The sequence below is a fragment of the Muscardinus avellanarius genome, assembly GCF_963383645.1.
Source record: "Muscardinus avellanarius genome assembly, chromosome: 1".
Taxonomy (NCBI): Eukaryota; Metazoa; Chordata; class Mammalia; order Rodentia; family Gliridae; genus Muscardinus; species Muscardinus avellanarius.
Genome location: NC_137786.1, coordinates 74,000,619 through 74,022,162, shown reverse-complemented (window position 1 = coordinate 74,022,162; position 21,544 = coordinate 74,000,619).

Here is a 21,544-nt window from a genome sequence, read left to right as displayed (position 1 = left end):
TATAGAAAGATGAATTTCCACAGCTTCATCAGATAAAAATTCTCCCCTGCCTTCCTTGGCAACTGAACCACAGTACACAGCATTTAGTTAGTAAAACATTTTGCTGTATTAAATGTTTCCTTTCTTTACAGCCCTGACAGTGTATGCATTTCCAGGAACATGGGTTGATTTTATGAGCACAAAAGATGGAAGATGAGCCCTTTAACACATTCTTCTCGATGATAAGCCTATTCTGCACTGTAGCACATAATGCATTTTCTCAAGGACTTTTCTATATTTTACAAACAAAAACTAAGGGCACTTGGTAGACATAGAATTTGACTCGCTAAAAACTAAAATTACTACCTGAGGTCAAACAGGCCATCCCCAGATAATTTTTTTCAGAACCTTGACCTTCCAACTGCCCTTTACTCTGACATTATGTGGACTCTATTTTTTTTTAAATCCAGCCAGAAAGAAGAGTTTATACAGATATTTTATAAAAAGCTGTTACCTCTTACTCATCTCAGTGTACAAACTTTTGACTAACAATGCTAACACAGAATATCAAGGGAAGAAATTCACTTGTTTTGAAACACTATCCACAAATACCACAAGAAATATAGACTGCTTTACACTGGGAAATTCTAGCTGGGTATGTTGAAGCCTATAATTCCAGAGCTAGGGAGCCTAAAACAGGAGTATCTCAAGCCTCAGGAAGTAGTGAGACTCTCATAAATCTCTTTAGATTGATGTTTCAAAATTTATACTCTTTCAAAATTAAAATAAAATACAATTGGGGTGTAGCTCAGAGGAACAATGTCCCTGAGTTCAATTCCTAGTACAAAATATATAAATAGTGAAATTCTGATACTGGTGAACTTTGTGCATGATACTGAGGACTGAGTTTAGGTGGGTTCTTCCTCTAAGTTATACCCATAGCACCTATTTTTATTTTTTGTTTTCAAACAATGACTTGTTAAATTGCTGAGAGTCTCAATAAATTGCTAAAATTGATCTTGAACCTTCAATCCCCCTGTCTCAGCCTCCAAGTATGAGGATTATAGGCATGCACTAACATGCCCAGCACAGCAAACATTTTAACAGAATACATGTTAAAAATATTAGTTTTTTAACAGACTGGAAAACATGGAAGAAATTGATAGATTTCTAAGCACATATAAACTGAATGAACAGGATATAGCAAGCCTAAACCAACCAATAGCAAGCAAAGAAATAGAAACAGCAATAAAAATTCTGACATCAAAGAAAAGCCCAGGCCCAGCAAGGCGTTGTGGCACATGCTTGTAATCCCAGCATTTGGGAGGCGGAGACACAGAGGATCATGGTTCGCAAACAGCCTCAGCTACTTAGTGAGGCCCTCTGCAACTCAGGGAGACCCGGTTTCAAAATAAAGAATAAAAAATAGGGCAGGGGGTATAGCTCGGAGGTCAAATGCCCCTGGGTTCCATCTCCAGACCCGAAAAAAAAAAAAAAAAAATGAAAAGCCCAGGCCCTGATGGGTTTCCAGCTGATATCTACAAAACCTTCAGTAAAGAACTAATCCCAGTACTTCACAATGTGTCCAAGGAAATTGAAAGAGATGGAATTCTGCCAAATTCCTTCTATGAGGCCAGTATCACATTAATCCCCAAACCAAATAAAGATACCTCCAGAAAGAAAAATTACAGACCAGTATTCTTGATGAACATAGATGCAAAAATCCTAAACAAAATACTAGCTATACACATTAAAAACCATATCAAGAGAATTGTACACCACAACCAAGTCAGATTTATCCCAGAAAAGCAAGGCTGGTTCAACATACTCAAATCAATACACATTATTGACCACATAAATAGAACTGAGAACAAAAACCACATAATCATATCAGTAGATGCTGAAAAAGCATTGGATAACATCCAACATACATTTTTGTTAAAAAGCACTGCAGAAATTTGGAATAGAATGAATGTATTTTAACATCATTAAGGCAATATACAATAAACCCAAAGCCAACATCATTTTGAATGGAGAAAAACTGCAAGAATTTCCTCTAAAATCAGGAACAAGGTAAAGATGCCCACTATCACCACTCCTTTTCAATATAGGCCTCGAGAATCTTGCCACAGCAATAAGACAAGAGAAGAAAAATAAAGGAATTCAAATAGGAAGAGAAGAATTAAAACTATACTTATTTGCAGAACACATGATCCTTTATCTAGAAAACCCAACGAACTCAACCAAAAGACTACTGGAGCTGATTAACCAATTCAGCAAAGTAGCAGGATACAAAATCAATCTAAAGAAATCAGTTGCTTTTCTTTATGCCACCAATGAACCCACATAAACCAATAAAATACCTAGGAATAAACTAATAAAATACCAAAAATAAAAGAACAATAAAATACCTAAGAATAAACTTAACCAAAGATGTAAAAGACCTCTACAATGAAAACTATAAAACATTAAAGAAAGAAATTGAAGAAGACCTTTGAAGATGGAAAGATCTCCCTTGTTCATGGATAGGCAGAATAAATATCATCAAAATGGTCATTCTGCCAAAAGTGATCTATAGATTCTATGCAATTCCTATTAAAATACTAATGACATTCTTCATAGACATATAATAATCAATCATGAATTTGTATGGAGAAAGACAAGACCCAGAATAGCCAAAGCAATCCTCAGCAATAAAAACCAGGAAGGAGGGATCACAATTCCAGACTTCAAATTATACTATAAAGCAATAGTAGTAAAAACAGCATGTTATTGGCACAACAACAGGCATATTGACCAGTGGAATAGAATAGAAGATACAGAAACAAATTCACAACCTATAGTCAATTGATCTTTGACATAGGGGCCAAACTTATACCTTGGAGAAAAGATAGCCTTTTCAACAAATGGTGCTGGGAGAACTGGCTATCCATTTGTAGAAAGATGAAACTAAATCCTTACCTCTTACTGTGCACAGGAATCAACTTGAGATGAATCAAAGACTTAGAAATTAGACCAGAGACTGTGAAGTTATTAGAGAAGGGCATAAGCTCAACACTCCAACATATAGGCATAGGCAGTAACTTTCTCAAAAAGGCCTCTAAAGTGCAGGAAATTAAAGCAAGAATTAACAAGTGGGATGGCATCAAAATAAAATGTTTCTTCTCATCAAAGTACATCATCAAGAACCTAAAGAGGAAGCCTACAGAATGGGAGAAGATCTTTATCAGCCACCACTCAGATAGGGGGCTAATATCCAGAATATACAAAGAGCTCAAAAGACTCTACACTAGCAAAACAAACAACCCAATCAAGAAATGGGCAACTGAACTGAATAGACACTTCACAAAAGAGATACAAATGGCTAGTAGATACATGAAAAGATGTTCAACATTATTAGCCATCAGGGAGATGCAAATCAAAACTACAATCAGATTCCATCTAAACCCAATCAGAGTGGCAAGCACAAAGAAATCAAACAACAACAAATGCTTGTAAGGATGTGCTGTTGGTGGGAGTACAAACTAGCTCATCCACTATGGAGATCAGTGTGGAGATTCCTTAGAAAATTGGGAACAAATCTACCATATGATCCGGCTATACCACTACTGGGTATCTTTCCAAAGGGGTTGAAATCAGAGAACTACAGTAACATATGCATACTCATTTTCATAGCAGCACAATTTGTAATAGCCAAAATATGGAACCAACCTAGGTCTCCATCAAGAGATGAATGGATTGCAAATTTATGGGAAATACAGACAATGGAATTCTACACAGCTATAAACAAGAACAAAATCATGTCATTCACAAGAAGATGGAAAGACCTGGAGAACATTATGTTAAGTGAGATCAGCCAAGCACAGAAAGGGAAGGGACTCATATTTTCTCTAATATGTCAAAACTAGGGAGTATTAGGGATACCAGAGGAACTCCAGATAATGGAGGAGAAACCTCACTAAAGCTAGAATGGAAGGATAGGAGAAGGAAAAGGCTAAGGTTGATTAATGGAGGAGCTATATATCCAAATATGTGTAAAAGCATGAATAGAGCATGCTTAACCTGGACACTCATTGTTGGGGGGAAAGAGGAACCAGCGTGGGGGGAGAGGACACCAAGCATAGTCTGAATGTATGATATTTTTAATATGTTCCACATAAAATAAATAAAATAAAATAAATGTTAATTTTGAAATTCTTTAGATATTAGAATATATTTTTCCACTGAAATTATGTGTACTTATTGGTTATGTTAAGGCAAAAAATCAAAGAAGAAAACACTTATTTAATTCATAATGTACTTACACCATGTCAATAATAGTACTATTTCAAATACATCTCACATTGTTTCCATGGGAGAAAAACATTTCAAGCATGACTTCCATATCAGGATCACTTCAAAAGCAGGTATGACTGATTCTGACATTAGTAGCAGATGCATCCAGAAAAGGCCAAGCAACAAAATAGTTACAGATAAGTTTCAGAACTCATCTCTTAATTCTGTACTGTATTTCTACAGAATAAATGATTTTTTTTTTTTGTCTATCTACTTAAAGTATGCCAGGAAACTCTCTGGTTCTCTGAATTGAGAAAGAATGGGAAGTTTCTCTGTAGTAATTGGAGTTTGAAATACCAACTATCTTTTATTCCATGTATAGACCTACATTACACACAAGAGAGAAGTCTCTTTGCCAGTGAGACAAAGAAAGCATAGTTGAGAAGGAAGAAAACTAATGGCAGGTCAAGTCTATAGTCCAGGGAAGAAACATCTTACTTTGTAGAATGTCTACCAGTAACCATCTTGGTGAGACAGAAAAAGAATCGTTGAAGGTGAGCAATATCAAGCCGTGCCTTTAGTGCATACTATAGCTTGGATCTAGACTATACCCCCAAAGCTCACGTGTTAGACTTTGTAGCACTGTGCAGTAGTGAAATAACTGAGTCAGTTGTCTAACCTCATCAGTGGATTAATCCCCATGGATTAATCATTTGGATGGACTTACTAGATGGCAATTGAAGGCGGGTGAGGGATGGCTAGAAAATGTAGGCCACTGGGGTGTGGCTTTGGGGATGTTTCTGACTTGGAGCCAACTAACCATGAAGTAAATCTCTGTATCCTTGAGCCAAAGTGAATTTTTCCTCTTCTAAGTTGTTCTCAACAGGTATTTTGGTCAACAAAATAGAAAGCTGACCAGTATGAGATTTATTACACAAAGCTGCTCGGATCCCTATTGCCCATACCTCTGAAAGGAGAATGTGGAATTCAATGATTTCTCAATAACTTCTCAGTTTTAATATGCTATATTGTGCTACAAATATGCATAAACAACAGAGTTCAACAAATAAGTAAGCCAGATCATGGCAGAGTTGGGGAGATGAGGATGTGTCAAAACACGACCTGACAACTAGGCCAGAGTCCAGATACACAGAATGGAGAACAAATTAGGTAGTAGGATTTGGAAACAACACCAAGGTCACACTTGTTAAAAACCAGGTTTCTAGCCAGGCATGAAGGTACAAGTCTATAATCCCAATACTTGGTGAGATAAAACAAGAACATTATATGTTCAAGGCCAGTTGTAGCTACTTAGTGAGACCCTCAGTAACTTAGCAAGACCCTGCTTCAAAAATAAAAGAAAAATAAAATAGTGCTAGTGGTATAATTAGAGGCTAGAATGTCCCTGGGTTCAATCCCAGGTACCACAATAAACAAACAGGTGTGTGTGTGTGTGTGCGTGTGTGTGTGTGTGTGTGTGTGTGTGTGTGTGTGTGTTTTACTGGCAATTAAACCCAAGGGCACTCTAATCTCTGACATACAACTCTAGCACTGTTTTATTTTTTATTTTGAAATAGGGTCTCACTAATTTGTGGAGGCTGAGTACAAACCTGTGATTCTCCTGTCTCTGCTTCCAAAGTACTGGGATTACAAGTATTTGCCACAACACCCAGCTAAAAACAGGTTTCTTAAACTGATTCAAGAGTAGGTTCAAGAGGGTGCTGGTACCAAGCACTAAAGCCTGGAGTCAGACCACTTTAAACACTTTCTTCTCAAAGGTCAGAATTTATTTCAGAGAATGAACTCACAAGTGGAAAACAAGTGTCATCCAATCATTTTGTGTGATGGTAGATTTCAAAATTATTCACTCTTTTTCCTCTTTGCCTTCCTTTGGGCTTTGATTTTCCCCACACCCTGCTGAGAATACTACCATAGTAGCCATCCAGCCTGCCTGTCTGCCTTCCTTTCTTCCTTTCTTTCTTTTTTCTTTTTATTTTTTGTGGTGCTGGGGATTGAACCCAGAGGCATTCTAAACTCTATGCTATACCCTTAGCACTATTTTATATAGTATAAAATGTAGGTCTAGGTAGTGTGATACCCTTAGCCCTAGTCATTTTTTAAAATAACTTTTTTTGTTGGTGGTGGTACTGGGGTTCCTGGAAGCCCATCTATCTCCAGGCTACACTCCCAGACCTATTTTTTATATTTTTATTTGGAAACAGGGTCTCTTAAGCCAGCAAGACTGGCTCCGGACCTGTGCCATCCTCCCGTCTCCGCCTCCCAAGTGCAGGGATTACAAGCATGCGCCACGACACCCATTTTAAAAATAATTTTGTTTCAAAACACTATCCCAGCCAGGCGTGGTAGCTCATGCTTGTAATCTCTGCGCTTGGGAGGCGGAGACAGGAGGATGGCACAGGTCCAGAGCCAGCCTTGCTGGCTTAAGAGACCCTGTTTCCAAATAAAAATATAAAAAATAGGACTGGGAGTGTAGCCCGGAGATAGAAGTTTATTCAGGAACTCCAGTACCACCAAAAAAAAAAAAACAAAAACAAACAAAAACAAAAACAAAAAAAAAAAGAAAGAAAAGAAAAGAAAAGAAAGAAAGAAAGAAAAGAAACACTATCTCACTAGGTTGATGAGAGTCTCACTAAGGTGCCGAGGCTGTTCTTGAATCTATGAGCCTCCTGTCTCAGTCTTAGGAGATACTTGGGAGTACTTGGATTATAACAAGCCCAACTATAAGTCATTATTTCTGATGAAAATAAATCATAGTCCATGTATATGACTGAGACTGTATATGGTTGATACCTGTGGTCACAATGGGAGAAGAAAATCTATACAGTGACTGAAATTAGGCAAAATCCAAGAAAATATGTTAAATGTCTAAATTTTTAAGCTAAATATAGAGTTGGCTTATGTGTCTCACCTGTTTTAGCCTTAAATTTATTTAGCCACTAAACGATGATGTATACTGTTTCTATCCATATCCATAAGTAGCTATTTTAATTATTATTGATAATATTATCTATGGCTTTAAACATACTATTTAGTTTCAAAAACTAGTCCAAAAACCATAAGTATAATTTTATGAAGGTAAATTATCATGAAAGGCAAAATAAAAATTTAATGTCTTAGCCAAGGTAATTTAACAATAAATTTCATTGTATTGAATATAATTAATTTTAATAATAAATTCTAGTAGATCATCAAGCTCTTATTAACTATATTTTCACAAGTTAAATGAGGGGGGAAAAATCACAAAAGTAATACATTTATTGAAATATGTTGACATATCTAACATTTCATTTCAATTTAGCTTGAATTTGTAAACATAACTTTAGAAAATATTTTGAACTTTTCTAAGATAAAAAAACAACCTTTATGGGGATTTACTGAATTGTTCTATCTCTCATATTCATCAGAAAGCAAATGACTACCCACTAAAATCAAGAGATCAGAGATTGCAAAAAAAGAAATATATAACTTTTGAAAAATGCTAATACTACATATTGAGAAAAAATCAATCAACATGAAAAATTATTTAAATCTGAAAATACATATTTCTTTGGAATCCAAATATTTGAGGAGACAATTTCTATTCTTTTGTGTTGCATTTGATTAATGTAAGTGGTTAAGGAGCATTCATGGCTTGTTCATGAACAGAGATATTTATGCTCTAGGAAGATGAGGCTCATATTTAAAATTTAAAAGACATATTTAATAGCTGGTATAGCATGGAAAAATCTCTGAAAATATCTGAAATATAATTAGAGACTTCAGTGTGGCAAGCACCTCTACCATATATGAGTAGAAAAACATTCAGTAGGGACAAAAGTCATGTTTTTCTAAGATAGTTGTTAGAAATTTGAGCTGCTATTGAATCTGAAAGGAGCTATAATATTAAAGAGACATTTGGGGTAGAAGATTGAAATATGAAATTATAAAATAGGGTTTAATTATAAGGTGGAGTATTTAATTAAACATGTTAAATTTAAATGCAAAGATTGTCTAAAAGTTGTGATGAGTTAGATGTGAATTTTGTAGTACAGAATGACAATGAAGAGGCGACCCCCCTCTCCACCCGGAAGGACCCCGGGCCCCCGACCCTGGGCGGGTGGGCAGGTGCCGGTGGGGCGCCCCTAGGCAACCCCCCTCTCCACCCGGAAGGACCATGTGGTCCGGCGCCCCTGGGCCCCCGACCCTGGGCGTGTGGGCAGGCGCTGGTGGGGCTCCCGTAGGTGACCCCCCTCTCCACCCGGAAGGACCCTGTAAAAAAGGAAAAGAAAAAGAAAAAAGGAAAATATAGGAGAGGGGTCAAGGAGGTGGCAGATGCCAGGATACTGAAGATGCAGACAAAACTTATGCAAATGAACTGAAATTATTGGAAAAATTCCCCACTAAGGAGGACTGCTTCTTCTCTACATTGTTAAGAATCTTGGACATCACCTGGAAGGAGAAAGACTTCAGCGGAGACCAAGGAGAAAGGCGGTGCTGAAAGCGGTCTCTGCGTTGGCGATGGAGAATTGTATTCAGGAGAAGCAGAAATCGCCTACCAACCTTATTTATTTATTTATTTATTTATTTATTTATTTATTTATTTTTGGAGAAATTACACCAAAGGTTGAATGCTACCGTCATGCATGCTTAGGAAGATTGGACAACATTCAGAGTAAAAAGAGAGCCTGGGAAAGATTTGAAATTGTGGGGGCAGTGGCAATGGCAGCAGCCAGTACTCAGGAAAGGCAGAGATCTGATATATTACACCTGGAACTTTTGAAGTAATGACCCTAGAGGCAGATTGCTACCACCACCACGCACCCTCAAGAACATGGGACAAATAGTTGGGTGAAAAGGGTGCTCAGATTAGAGCCTGCCGAGAGGTGAGGCCGGTGATGGACACAGCTAAGCTGGGATCGGAGCCTGCCGTGAGGCAAGGCCAGTGCTGGGGTCTCCGAGACTGGGATTGGAGCCTGCCAAAGTGTTAGGCCAGGGCTGGGGCCAACGGCCGGCATAGGAGCCTTCCATGAGGCAAGGCCATTATTGAGGCCTCCGAGGCCAGGATCAGAGCCTGCCAAGGGGTTAGGCCGGTGCTGGGGCCAGTGAGGCCGGGATTAAAGCCTGCTGCGAGGCAAGGCTGGTGCTGGAGCCTCCGAGGCCGGGATCAGTGCCTGCTGAGTGGTTAGGCCGGTGCCGGGGCCACTGGCTGGCATCGGAGCCTTCCATGAGGCAAGGCTGCTATTGAGGCCTCTGAGGCCAGAATCGGAGCCTGCCATGAGGCAAGGCCGGTGCTGGGGCCTCCGAGGCTGGGATCAGAGCCTGCCGAGGGGTTAGGCTGGTGCTGGGGCCAACGGCCAGCATCGGAGCCTTCTGTGAGGCAAGGCCATTATTGAGGCCTCTGAGGCTGGGATCAGAGCCTGCTGAGGGGTTAGGCCAGTGCTGGAGCTGGCGAGGCCAGGATCGGAGCCTGCTGAGGGGTTAGGCTGGTGCCAGGGCCACTGGCCGGCATCGGAGCCTTCTGTGAGGCAAGGCCACTATTGAGGCCTCTGAGGCCGGGATCGGAGCCTGCCGAGGGGTTAGGCTGGTACTGGGGCCAGTGAGGCCAGGATTGGAGCCTGCCGTGAGGCAAGGCTGGTGCTGGGGCCTCAGAGGCCTGGATCGGAGCCTGCAGAGGGGTTAGGCCAGTGCTGGGGCCAGTGAGGCTGGGATCGGAGCCTGCCAAGGGGTTAGGCCGGTGCCAGGGCCAGCAAGGCCGGGATCGGAGCCTGCCGTGAGGCAAGGCTGGTGCTGGGGCTTCCGAGGCCGGGATCGGAGCCTGCTGAGGGGTTAGGCTGGGGCTGGGGCCAAAAGCTGCCATCGGAGCCTTCCATGAGGCAAAACCATTATTGAGGCCTCCGAGGCTGGGATTGGAGCCTGCCGAGGGGTTAGGCCGGTGCTCCGAGGCCGGGATCGGAGCCTGCTGCGAGGCAAGGCTGGGGTCAGAGCCTGCCGAGGGGTTAGGCCGGTGCCAGGGCCACTGGCCGGCACTGGAGCCTTCCGTGAGGGAAGGCCGCTATTGAGGCCTCTGAGGCCAGGATCGGAGCCTGCTGAGGGGTTAGGCCAGTACTGGTGCCAGCGAGGCCAGGATCAGAACCTGCCGTGAGGCAAGGCTGGTGCTGGGGCCTCAGAGGCCAGGATCGGAGCCCACAGAGGGGTTAGGCCAGTGCTGTGGCCAGCGAGGCCGGGATCGGAGCCTGCCGAGTGGTTAGGCCAGTGCCGGGGCTAGCGAGGCCGGGATCAGAGCCTGCCGTGAGGCAAGGCCGGTGCTGGGGCCTCCGAGGCCAGGATCAGAGCCTGCAGAAGGTTTAGGCCGATGCTGGGGCCAACGGCTGGCATTGGAGCCTTCCATGAGGCAAGGCCATTATTGAGGCCTCCGAGGCCGGGATCGGAGCCTGCCGAGGGGTTAAACCAGTACTGGGGCCAGCGAGGCCAGGATCGGAGCCTGCTGCAAGGCAAGGCTGGTGCTGGGGCCTCCGAGGCCGGGATCAGAGCCTGCCGAGGTGTTAGGCCGGTGCTGGGGCCAACGGCCGGCATCGGAGCCTTCTGTGAGGCAAGGCCATTATTGAGGGCTCCGAGGCCGGGATCGGAGCCTGCTGAGGGGTTAGACCGGTGCTGGGGCCAGCAAGGCCGGGATCAGAGCCTGCTGCGAGGCAAGGCCGGTGCTGGGGCCTCCAAGGCCGGGATCAGAGCCTGCCGAGGGGTTAGGCCCGTGCCGGGGCCACTGGCCAGCATCAGAGCCTTCCGTGAGGCAAGGCCGCTACTGAGGCCTCCGAGGCCTGGATCGGAGCCTGCCAAGGGGTTAGGCTGATGCCGGGGCCATCGGCTAACATCAGAGCCTGCCGTGAGGCAAGGCCGGTGCTGGGGCCTCCGAGGCCGGGATCGGAGCCAGCTGAGGGGTTAGGCCAGTTTCAAAGCCAGCGAGGCCAGAACCGGAGCCTCCCATGAGGCAAGGCTGCTGCTTGAGCCAGCGAGGTCTGATCAGTCCACCGGGTAGCCAGGCCACAACTAGGGCCGTCAAGAGTGGGATCGGTATTTGCAATGCGGCATGCACAGAGAAATATCACAGAAAATTAAAACCAGATGCTTCCCCTAATCAGCAATAACTATGAGGAAATGGGCAACAGGAAGTGGTCGAGCTATAGAAAGAGCCCTATAGTGAAGCAATTAAGGTGACCAATCAGAGGGTATGGAATAGGGGAGGATGGAGCCTCTTTAAAAAGCAGGAGGTACATAAACATATGTATCAAAGTTAATCACCAAACAAGCATGGGATCGAGGGAGGGGAAGGGAATGGGATGGGGGCTGGATGAGGGCTAATTGGATGATGTGTGCTTGTATATCCTCTCAAGTCTTATTTCCAATGTGATGTATGCTTACAATGCACAAATAAAAATAAATTTTAAAAAAAAGAATGACAATGAAAATATCATATTACTTGGGTATTGGGTACTCAGGATGGAGAAAATTAAACTAATATTTATTAAGAATCTAAAATCAAGGACTTCCGGGAAGATGGCGACCGAGAAAAGCGGGGCTTAAGAGTCCCGCTAACAACGAATCTCCATTACCACAAAAAGAGCGCCTTTCATAGCCAGAAAACACCATCACCAGAAAAACAAAAAAAACCCACCAGGCTCCAGAGAGAAAGCGGACTGAGAACAGAGCTCAGGGCCACAGAGGAGACACACGCGCCCGAGGACGCGGCAGCAGCGCCATACTGCCGGCGGCAGCGGCAAACTCAACGGACGGCTACAGCAAGCCAGGAGAGCCGCTGCGGAACAGCCAGGCGGGATCTTTTGGCGCAGACAGCATTTAAAGCTCCCAGTGGCTGAGCTCAGCACACGCTGCAGGGATTCAGAGTGGAAATCAAAACCAGAGAAGAAAAAATACGTCAGCCTCATGGCCGAGGGCATGGCAGAGGCGCCATATTGCCACCGGCGGCGGCAGCAGCAGTGAATTCACCGAGTCCAGTACAGCTACATCTGCGTACCCAAGAACAGTGAGTCAAATTGCGGGCCACAGAGGAGAAATCGCAGTATTGGGCCTCCTGGGACTTGACCCAGTGAGGGAGTGGTGGTGGCAGAGATATCACACCATAGGAGAACGTGCAGCCTGGCACCCCCCATAGTTTAAAGCAGCCTCTATCGACTCCCTGGGTCGGAGACTCTGTGATACAACCCAGTAAAGGAGTAGTGGGGTCTGAGATAATACAGACTCGAGATCCAGAGCACCTTAAGTGAAGCCATAGTGACCCAAGGGAAGAACCCAGAGAAGGCACAAACCTCCGAAATCATGGGAAAGAGGAATAACACTGGAGTAATGAATGTGCACAACCCCACAACATCAGAACCTGATAAAACAGAAAATCAGAGATTTCTAGAAGATCAAATCAGGAAAATAACTGTAGAAATAATAGAGGTGCTTCGAAAAGAACTCAGAGAGAGCCAAAAAGAGATAAAGGATGCAATTAATGAAGTAAAGGCCTCAATTCAAAGCACAAACAACCGATTAGACCACATGGGGAACAGAATCTCGCTCTTAGAAGATGAGCAATCCAAAAATGAATGCATAGTTTCTAATCTAGAAAAAAATATCCAACAGCAGGAATCTGACATTGAAGAAATATGGGCCCATTTTAAGAGGGCTAACCTAAGAATAATTGGAATAGAGGAGGGAAAAGAAAGTGATACCAAAGGGATCAACAATTTCTTCAAGGAAGTAATAGCAGAAAATTTTCCAAATATAGAGCAAGAGGTTGATACACAGATCCAGGAAACTTATAGAACTCCCTTTAGACAGGATCGGAGAAGAGGATCCCCACGCCATATAATTGTCAAAATGACCAATGTGGAAGCCAAGCAGAGAATCTTAAAGGCAACAAAAACAAAGGGCCAACTGACATTCAGAGGCAAACCAATTAGAATCACTCCAGACTTCCCAAACCAAGTCATGAGAGCCAGAAGGGCTTGGAGTAACATATTCCAAACTCTGAAAGAAAACAACTTCCAGCCAAAAATTTCCTATCCAGCAAAACTTTCTATCAAATTAGATGGAGAAATAAGAAGCTTCCATGACAAACAGAAACTGAAGGAATTTATGTCTTCAAAACCAGCGCTAGAGAAAATACTCAAAGAGATTAAATACAAAGAAGAAATAGGTAACACTCACCAGAACCAGAGAAACAAGAGTTTCCATCCAACAGACAACTAAGATTGGTTATCTGTGGAGATTCATTATTTATGTTAGTCTTTTACCTATCTCTAAGTTGTATTGTTTGCCTTTATTTTGTTAATTTTTAGGATTTCTAGTTGGAATATTAATATACCTTCAGATATAGCATTTGGAAATATTTTATCCAATTCTATTAGTAACTTTTAACTCTGTTTACATTGTCTTTGGATATACAATATTTTCTTTTATTTTTTAGGGAGTTTGTATATTCTTCTGTTGCCTGTGCCATTGAAATCATATCCAAGAAATCACTGCCAATTTCAATGTTGTGAGGTTTTATGACCCAGATTTTCTCCTAAAAGTTTATAGTCTTAAGATTTATATTTAGGTCTTTTATCTATTTTGAGTTAATACTTGTATATGGGATTAGGTAAAGGTCCAATTTTATTCTTTTCCATGTAATTATTATTTTTCAACAATATTTAGTTAAAAGATTATTATTTCCACCACCAAATGTTCGTGGAAACCTTGTCAAAAATAACTTGACAATATAGGGAAGAATTTAGCTCTAGGCTTGTATTTAACTCCAATGGTCTATATATCTGCCTTTAGAACAGTACTACACTGTTTCAATTATTGCAGCTTTATATGGTTTGAAATCAGAAAATATATATCTGCTAGCTTTGTTCTTTTTCAAGATCGTTTTGCGTATCTAGAATTCATATTCCATATTAGGATAGATTTATTTCTGAAAAATAAATATATAAATATATGATAGTTTCACCTAAAAAACAGAAAAAAATATGCTCTAGTAAGAAAGAAAGCAAAAAGAAATATTGAAATGCTATCTTTAAATCATCAAACGCTTGGTATCAGACAAATGAAACTGTTATGTGAGATTATCATTTTTAATTTTGGATAAATTGCTATAATACTAGATGTCAACCACTAAGCCAAGCATGGGAAGGAGGGATGGGGAGAGAATGGGGTGGGGATCGGGTGGGGGCTGACTGGGCGATGTGTGCATGTATGTCTACAAAAGTTTGTATCCCACTATGATGTATGAATACAGTGCACCAATAAAATAAAATTAAAATAAAATAAAATAAAATAAAATAAAATAAAATAAAATCAACCTCTTACCACCGGGTCTATATATTTTTCAGTTCACTTTAATTTTTACAGATAAACATTAATTGAATTGTCAACAAGAAATTTGAATTTTGAAAAAAAATCAAGCAATTTTTTTCAAGATCATGGAATTAGTTCTAATTTCTTGAAGCAATGCTCCAAACCTTTGTTATGCAGAAGACATTCCTCAGTATCTCCTACATTCTTGTAAGTATCACAGTAGATGCAGTATTTTAAGAAATTTACCATTTTTAAAGGCAAAATTCCATCTATTGAATAGGTCCGCTAGGCAAAACAGATGTTGACTTTTGCCCTATTCACCTCGAGCAAGTTGCTTAAGTTTCATTGTCTACAAAATGGGCACAATAGTAGAACTTGCTCATAGAGTTATTCTGAGAGTTAAATGAGTTTAATATACATCATGTCCCTTGAAAAGAAATTGAATCATTGTTATTACTATTGATTATTGTTTTGATGATCTTCTAGCTATTTTATTACCTAAATAATATGTTATAAAGGTGTTTAAATAAGATATTTAATCCACTGAAAAGTATGGCTGTTATCCAAAGTCTCAAAGTGATGTCATTGGAACTTACCTATAAAGTCAGCCCTAACATTCTATCACAGTTCATTACTGGCCCAAATAATTAAGATTTGGGGATGTTTTCCACTAAATTAGACATAAATTATAAAATATTATATAAAAACATTTCATGTATTAAGTATTAAAAGGATACAGCAATAATACCTTATTTACTAGATTAAACAGATTTTATACACTTAATAGATTTTAGGCACTTAAAAATTATTATTATATTTTACTCCAATGTTTTTACTGCCTAAACTGGATTCATATGGCAATGTTATTCCTAAGCAAAGCCATCAGTTTTGACTTTTTTTGTTAAAGCACTTTGAAAAATTGAAAGTAATTTATCGGCATAAAGAAGTGATAAAGAAGCAATGAGCTTTCCTATACTGTAAATGCTGAACTCTTAAAACTCTATAGACAAATGACACAGTAAGTGTGTGACACTGATTCTTAGAACCTGATTGCTGAGGTGAAAGTTTCAAATAAGATTATCTATGGGTTTCTAGGATATCCTTACAGGCAAAGATATCTTAGGACACCTGAGAAAAATGAGACCGCAGTTTCCCATTAATAAATCCTGACCCGCTTGCTTTAGAACAGACTAAGAAAGGGAAGAACATTGGTTCTCATTCTTTGTGTTATCTCTTGATTTCAATAGGAAAGATAACAGCATTGAGGCAGATTGGTCAGCATAACTAGGAGGTAACTTTTGTGTGTATACATTTTCCTCAAATGCAACAAAACTTGTGATATACATTAACTTCAAAAATTAAAATTGTATTTTTTTACTTTCATTAATCAGAAAACCATTAGCCTTACATTATTAAGACAATTTAATGAAAATGATGGCATAGCTGAGAGGGAAATTTTAAATTAAAGTATTCCTTTTTTCTATCATGGAATGAGGGAGATGACAGGCAAGAATGTGAGGCAACTGTTTAGATTTGATTAATGACACCTTTGGAAATCTGTGTTATTAACAATACCATCTGGAAATATTGGAGTTGTACTCTTTAGGTAAGAATACAAAACCAACGTTTATTGTACTGAACGATTTAAATGCATTTCTGAAAAGCATTCTTAACAAATCATAAGACCTAAAGTGAAGAAACAGAATAGATTTAGCAATTGTTTCCATGAAAAAGGCAGTAAACATTAAAGAAAAAATAAAGGCAACAAAATGCAGATCTCTGTCATCACAATTCAGCATTAAAAGCAAACAAAGTTTTGCGTTGAGATGATGTCATAAGCTTGGCCTCTCACTATTCAAGAGCATTCACTTTCTTTTCACAGAAGACTAAGAAGCTTGAAAACCCCAAAAGTTTATACCTAGTTTTAACATCAGCCTTTACAATTTTTGTTGTTGATTACTATAGATGGGCTATCTCCCTTGTTTCATGGAAGAAATGTTCCATGCTCATTACAGCTCAGATGACAGGTACAGAGACTGCCTCTTACATGAGGCTTTTATTGCATTAACCAGACATGTTGAATTCTTCACAGCAACCTAGTGAATTCCACATCACCTTCCTCTGCCCACAGCGCTGTTTGCACCAATTAACAGTATAGAAAAATGATGCCTAGGTGGGATTCTCAAAGCGAGAAAAGGGATTGACCATGTCAATCTAGTCACAGTACAAGAGTAGGCTAAGTGGCGTTGGAGAACAGTTTTTAAAAACTGAGCATATTTAAGAAAATAAACAAATATTTCTAGTAGATTTGGAAAGAATCTAGTACAGGTTGAACATATATAATCTAAAAACTGAAATCCAAGATGCTCCAAAATATGAAACTATTTAAGCATCAACATGATGCTACCAACACATAGAAAATTTCACACCTGACTTTATATGATGTAGGTCACAGTCAAAACCCAGGCCAACTAAGAACGATGGAAAATTAGCTTCAGGCTATGTGTATAAGATTATACACATACTATATATATATATATATATATATATATATATACACATATATATATATAAATATATATATATATATATATATACACATATATATATAAATATATATATATATATATATATATATATATATGATCTAGTGTTTGGACTTGGGCTCTATCCCCAAGATATCACTTTACATATATGCAAATATTCCAAAATCTGAAATTCAAAGCACTTCTGGTCCTAAGCATTTTTTATAATATTCAATCTGTATTGATTATTGAATATTTGGCAGTTTTGTTGAATATTCAACTAAAAAGAGTCAAATGAAACAGTAATGAAGATAAAAGCTTTTGTTCTGAGAAGTCAGGCATGATGGCACAGGCTTATAATCCCAGTATTTAGAAGTCTGAGATAGGAGGATACCGGTTCATGGCTAGCCTCAGCAACTTTGTAAGGCCCTCCACAATTTAGTAAAACCCTGTTTTAAAATAAAAATAAAATAGGGCTGGGGGTGTAGGCTGGAGGTATAGCTCAGAGGCAGAATGCCCCTGGATTCAAATTCCAGTCACACACACACACACACACACACACACACACACACACACACATACACACACACACCATACATTGTTTTGAAACTCATTACAAATAATTCAATGTAATAACCAAAAGGAATATAGCATTTATACATGTTTTATTTACAGTTTTAAGATTTTTTTATTCCTTAACCCTATTTCAGTTTGGCTTAGAAATTCTCATTTATGTGCATCTTCTAATCATCTCTCATACTAAGGAATTAGTGAGTCATCTCCATTGCATTTGAATATTCTCTCTAGTGTAAGTTTAATCTTCCTTATCCAGTGTCAGTTTCCTCATATTCTTTCATTCCTAGCAGACTCAATGTTAAATGCAGATATCCTCATAAGTAAATTGACCTCTGGGAATTCTTTCAGTTTTCGGACTGAAACTAAAAATCTCAGTATCTAGAACCTGATAAAAAAAAATTACATGTCTGTAAGTCACCAAACTGAAGAAAAGATGTATTCAGTACTCAAAATTTAGTAAGGGTACTAAGCAGCAGAAACTAGTCTAGATACTAGAGATAGAGCCATGAACCAAACTGAAATCTCTGCTATCATACATCTTATATTCTGCTGAAGAAGAGATGAATAATTAAAAAATAAGTAAAATAAAATTATGTGAGATGGTTGATAAAGATAATAGAGAAAAAATGAATTAGAGAAGAGAGACCAAGGCCACTGGAGAAGCCAGGGGTTGTTTATGAGGAGGATTAGGATAGAGCTTAACAAATATCACCTTTAAGTAAATTTTCAAATAAGATGAGCAAGGAAGTCACCTAGGAATCCTGGGCAAGAGCTAATCTATGAAATACCACCTGCCTTGTAAAATTAACATTAGTAAACTTATAAATCAACTTTCAAAGATGTGATGAGTAGAAACACTTAGTACTATGATTATAACACACTGCTGTTTATGGGTAAGACATAAGAGGAGCCCATGAGATACTACCCCTTCACCACTGCTTCTCTTCATGATTGCCAAAAAAATTCTGTATTTTTTTAATATATTTTACTTAGAAAGAGAGTCTCACTAAGTTGCTGAGTGTCTCACAAAGTAGCTGAGCCTCACTAAGTAGCTGGGGCTTTGAACCTGCATCGTCCTCCTGTTTCAGCCTACCAAGTACTGGGATTACAAGTGTGCACCACCATGCCTGGCTGTATCATTTGTTTTTTTAAGCAATAGAAGTTGGGCGTGGTGGCTCATGCTTGTAATACCAGCATTTGAGAGGCTGAGATGAGAGGATCGCATGGACAGTCTCAGCTACTTAGGCCCTTTGCAACTCATTGAGACCATGTTTCTAAAGAATATAAAATAGGGCTGGGGGTATAGCTTAGAGGTAGAATGCCCTGGATTCAATCCCCGGTACTATTAAAAAAATTAAAAAAAAAAAAAACAAGAAGACTTCATGTGGAATCTTAAAAGAATGTGCTTGGTTTATGTAAACCTATTTACAGTGTTGGACATCATTTCACGGGGAAATGTACTTCTCCAGTGGATGCCTGTGGTAATTCTTCCTACAACACAGCACAAACTGTACACACAGAACAGTAATTTCGGAGTGGAAACATCAATCACAATTTGTACATATAATTTTGAAAGCCACAATGTGCTATGCAGTGTCTCCAAGGAACGTGTTTGTTTTGCAGGGGAATAAAATGCAGCTCTACATTAAGTGCTACTGATTGTATCACCACCGCGTTCCAACTTGCACTCAACTTCTTGCAAAACTGGACTTTGACGTATATAAATTTGACAACTCTTAACCTATTCCAAAAAGTTCCACTTTTATACAACTAAAAGCAAGCTGTTTTTATTTTCTTAGTGTAACTTCATCTCAGCTTCTATTCCCCAATTTTAGCTTCGGGTCATATCAGGTCAGGTTATTAATTTTCCCCATCACCCGACCCAAACACTTGGAAGGTATATAAATTGTAACCTTTGTCTGAAATCATCCCGAGTCCATGTCATGGGACTAACTTATAATGAGATCTTTTTGGCTTCTCCAGTAAAACTAACCCTTCTTGGATAATATCCAAGACATAACTGTCTTATATCAAATTCTGCTCTAGAGAAAGTGGGGATATGGCTGGAGAAAATAGTAAATACATCTCTGACTCCAGTGAAACCATAGCTTTAATTAAAAGTTAATTTGCTGCCTATAAACTTTGCAGTTTTAAGGAGATTTAAACTATATTATCTCTTTCTTCACAGCATCCCTGTATGATAGGTAGGATAGAAATTATTTCCACCTTTACTCAGGAGTAAACCAATACTACTAGACAATAAAAAACTTGTCTAAAGTTAGACATCTAGAAAGAATTAAAATTGGTTCCATATTGAAGTTTTCTGTTATTCCAGAACTCTTCTCACCACACATTAAGTCCAAATGAGAAAGCTGAAGTGATATCATGCATTAATTTGCGGGTAAAATATAAGTAAATATTTTCTTTGGGGTCAAAGTTACCAAGAAATCTTGGAATCACTATTTGTTTAGCAATAAGGGTTTATCTTGCAACTGTCAAAGTCCATTCTGCTGAGAGTACTTTCTCTAACTTTTCTGGAAAGATACCATTTCAGCGATATAAAAACTATTAAAATTCAGTAACAAAGGCATTATAGACAGATATAGTAAGAAAAGGGGAACTTGTTCTACTAGATAGTACACAATATTATAAAATTAACAGTAATTTTTTAAAAGTATGTATAAATTTAACAAGGAATAGCTTAAAATAATGTTTGAAATACATTAAGGGTCTTAATATGGAAAGGAAATAAAGGCAGAAGAGTTAAAAATTATTGTTAGAAAAATACCTGTTTCGTCCCTAAAATAACAGAGAATGAAATACATTCCAAATGGATGAAAGAATAAAATGCAAATAAAAGGTATAGTAAGTACTTAATAATTTGGAACTGTACTTTGCTAGATACCTATCTATGAAGGAGTATAGTTGCCCAAGTTGTGTTTTACACAATATAAACACCTTGTAACTAAGGTTTGGTTAGAATTTTTTTTTCAATAGAAAGCAATATAAAAATCCCAGAAAATGAAATCAATAGATTTTACCATATAAATAATATACAAATATATACCAAGAATCATAAGATCTTAGGGGATATGATAATCTCAAGGATTTGTGTATTAATTCATCCTTAGACAGGAGGATCATAGGTTTGAAGCCAGCCTCAGCAACTTAGTGAGACTCTTTGAAATCTGGCAAGATTCTGTTTCAACACCAACAACAACAACAAAAAAAAAAGGACCAGATGAGTATCTCAGAAGTAGAATACCTCTAGGTTCAATAGCCAGTACCAAAAACAAAAAGCAAGAAAAAGAAAAAAGTTAGAAAACTCAAGAAAACAATATGTTATCTTTAAGTCATCAAAAGCTTGGTATCAGACAAATGAAACTATTATGTGAGATTATCATTTTTAATTTTTGATAAATTGCTATAATACTAGATGTCAATCACTAAGCCAAGCATGGGAGGGAGGGATAGGGAGAGAATGGGGTGGGGATCGGGTGGGGGCTGACTGGGCAATGTGTGCATGTATGTCTACAAAAGTATGTATCCCACTATGATGTATGAATACAGTGCACCAATTAAAAATAAAAATTAAAAATAGAAAAAAAAGAAAACAATATGTGAACAAAAGAGTCGTTTTAACAAAATGATAAAAATATATTTGTAATAATGTCACATTTGATTATAGAAAAAATTTTAGCGATGGAAAATTCAATAACAAATAAAAATATAACTATAATGGCTTAATAACATATTTGGTCAAGTAAAAGAATCAAAAACAGGTCAATTAAAAAACAGGTGATTTAAAATTATCTGGTCAGAGGAACAAAAAGAAAATATAAAATAAA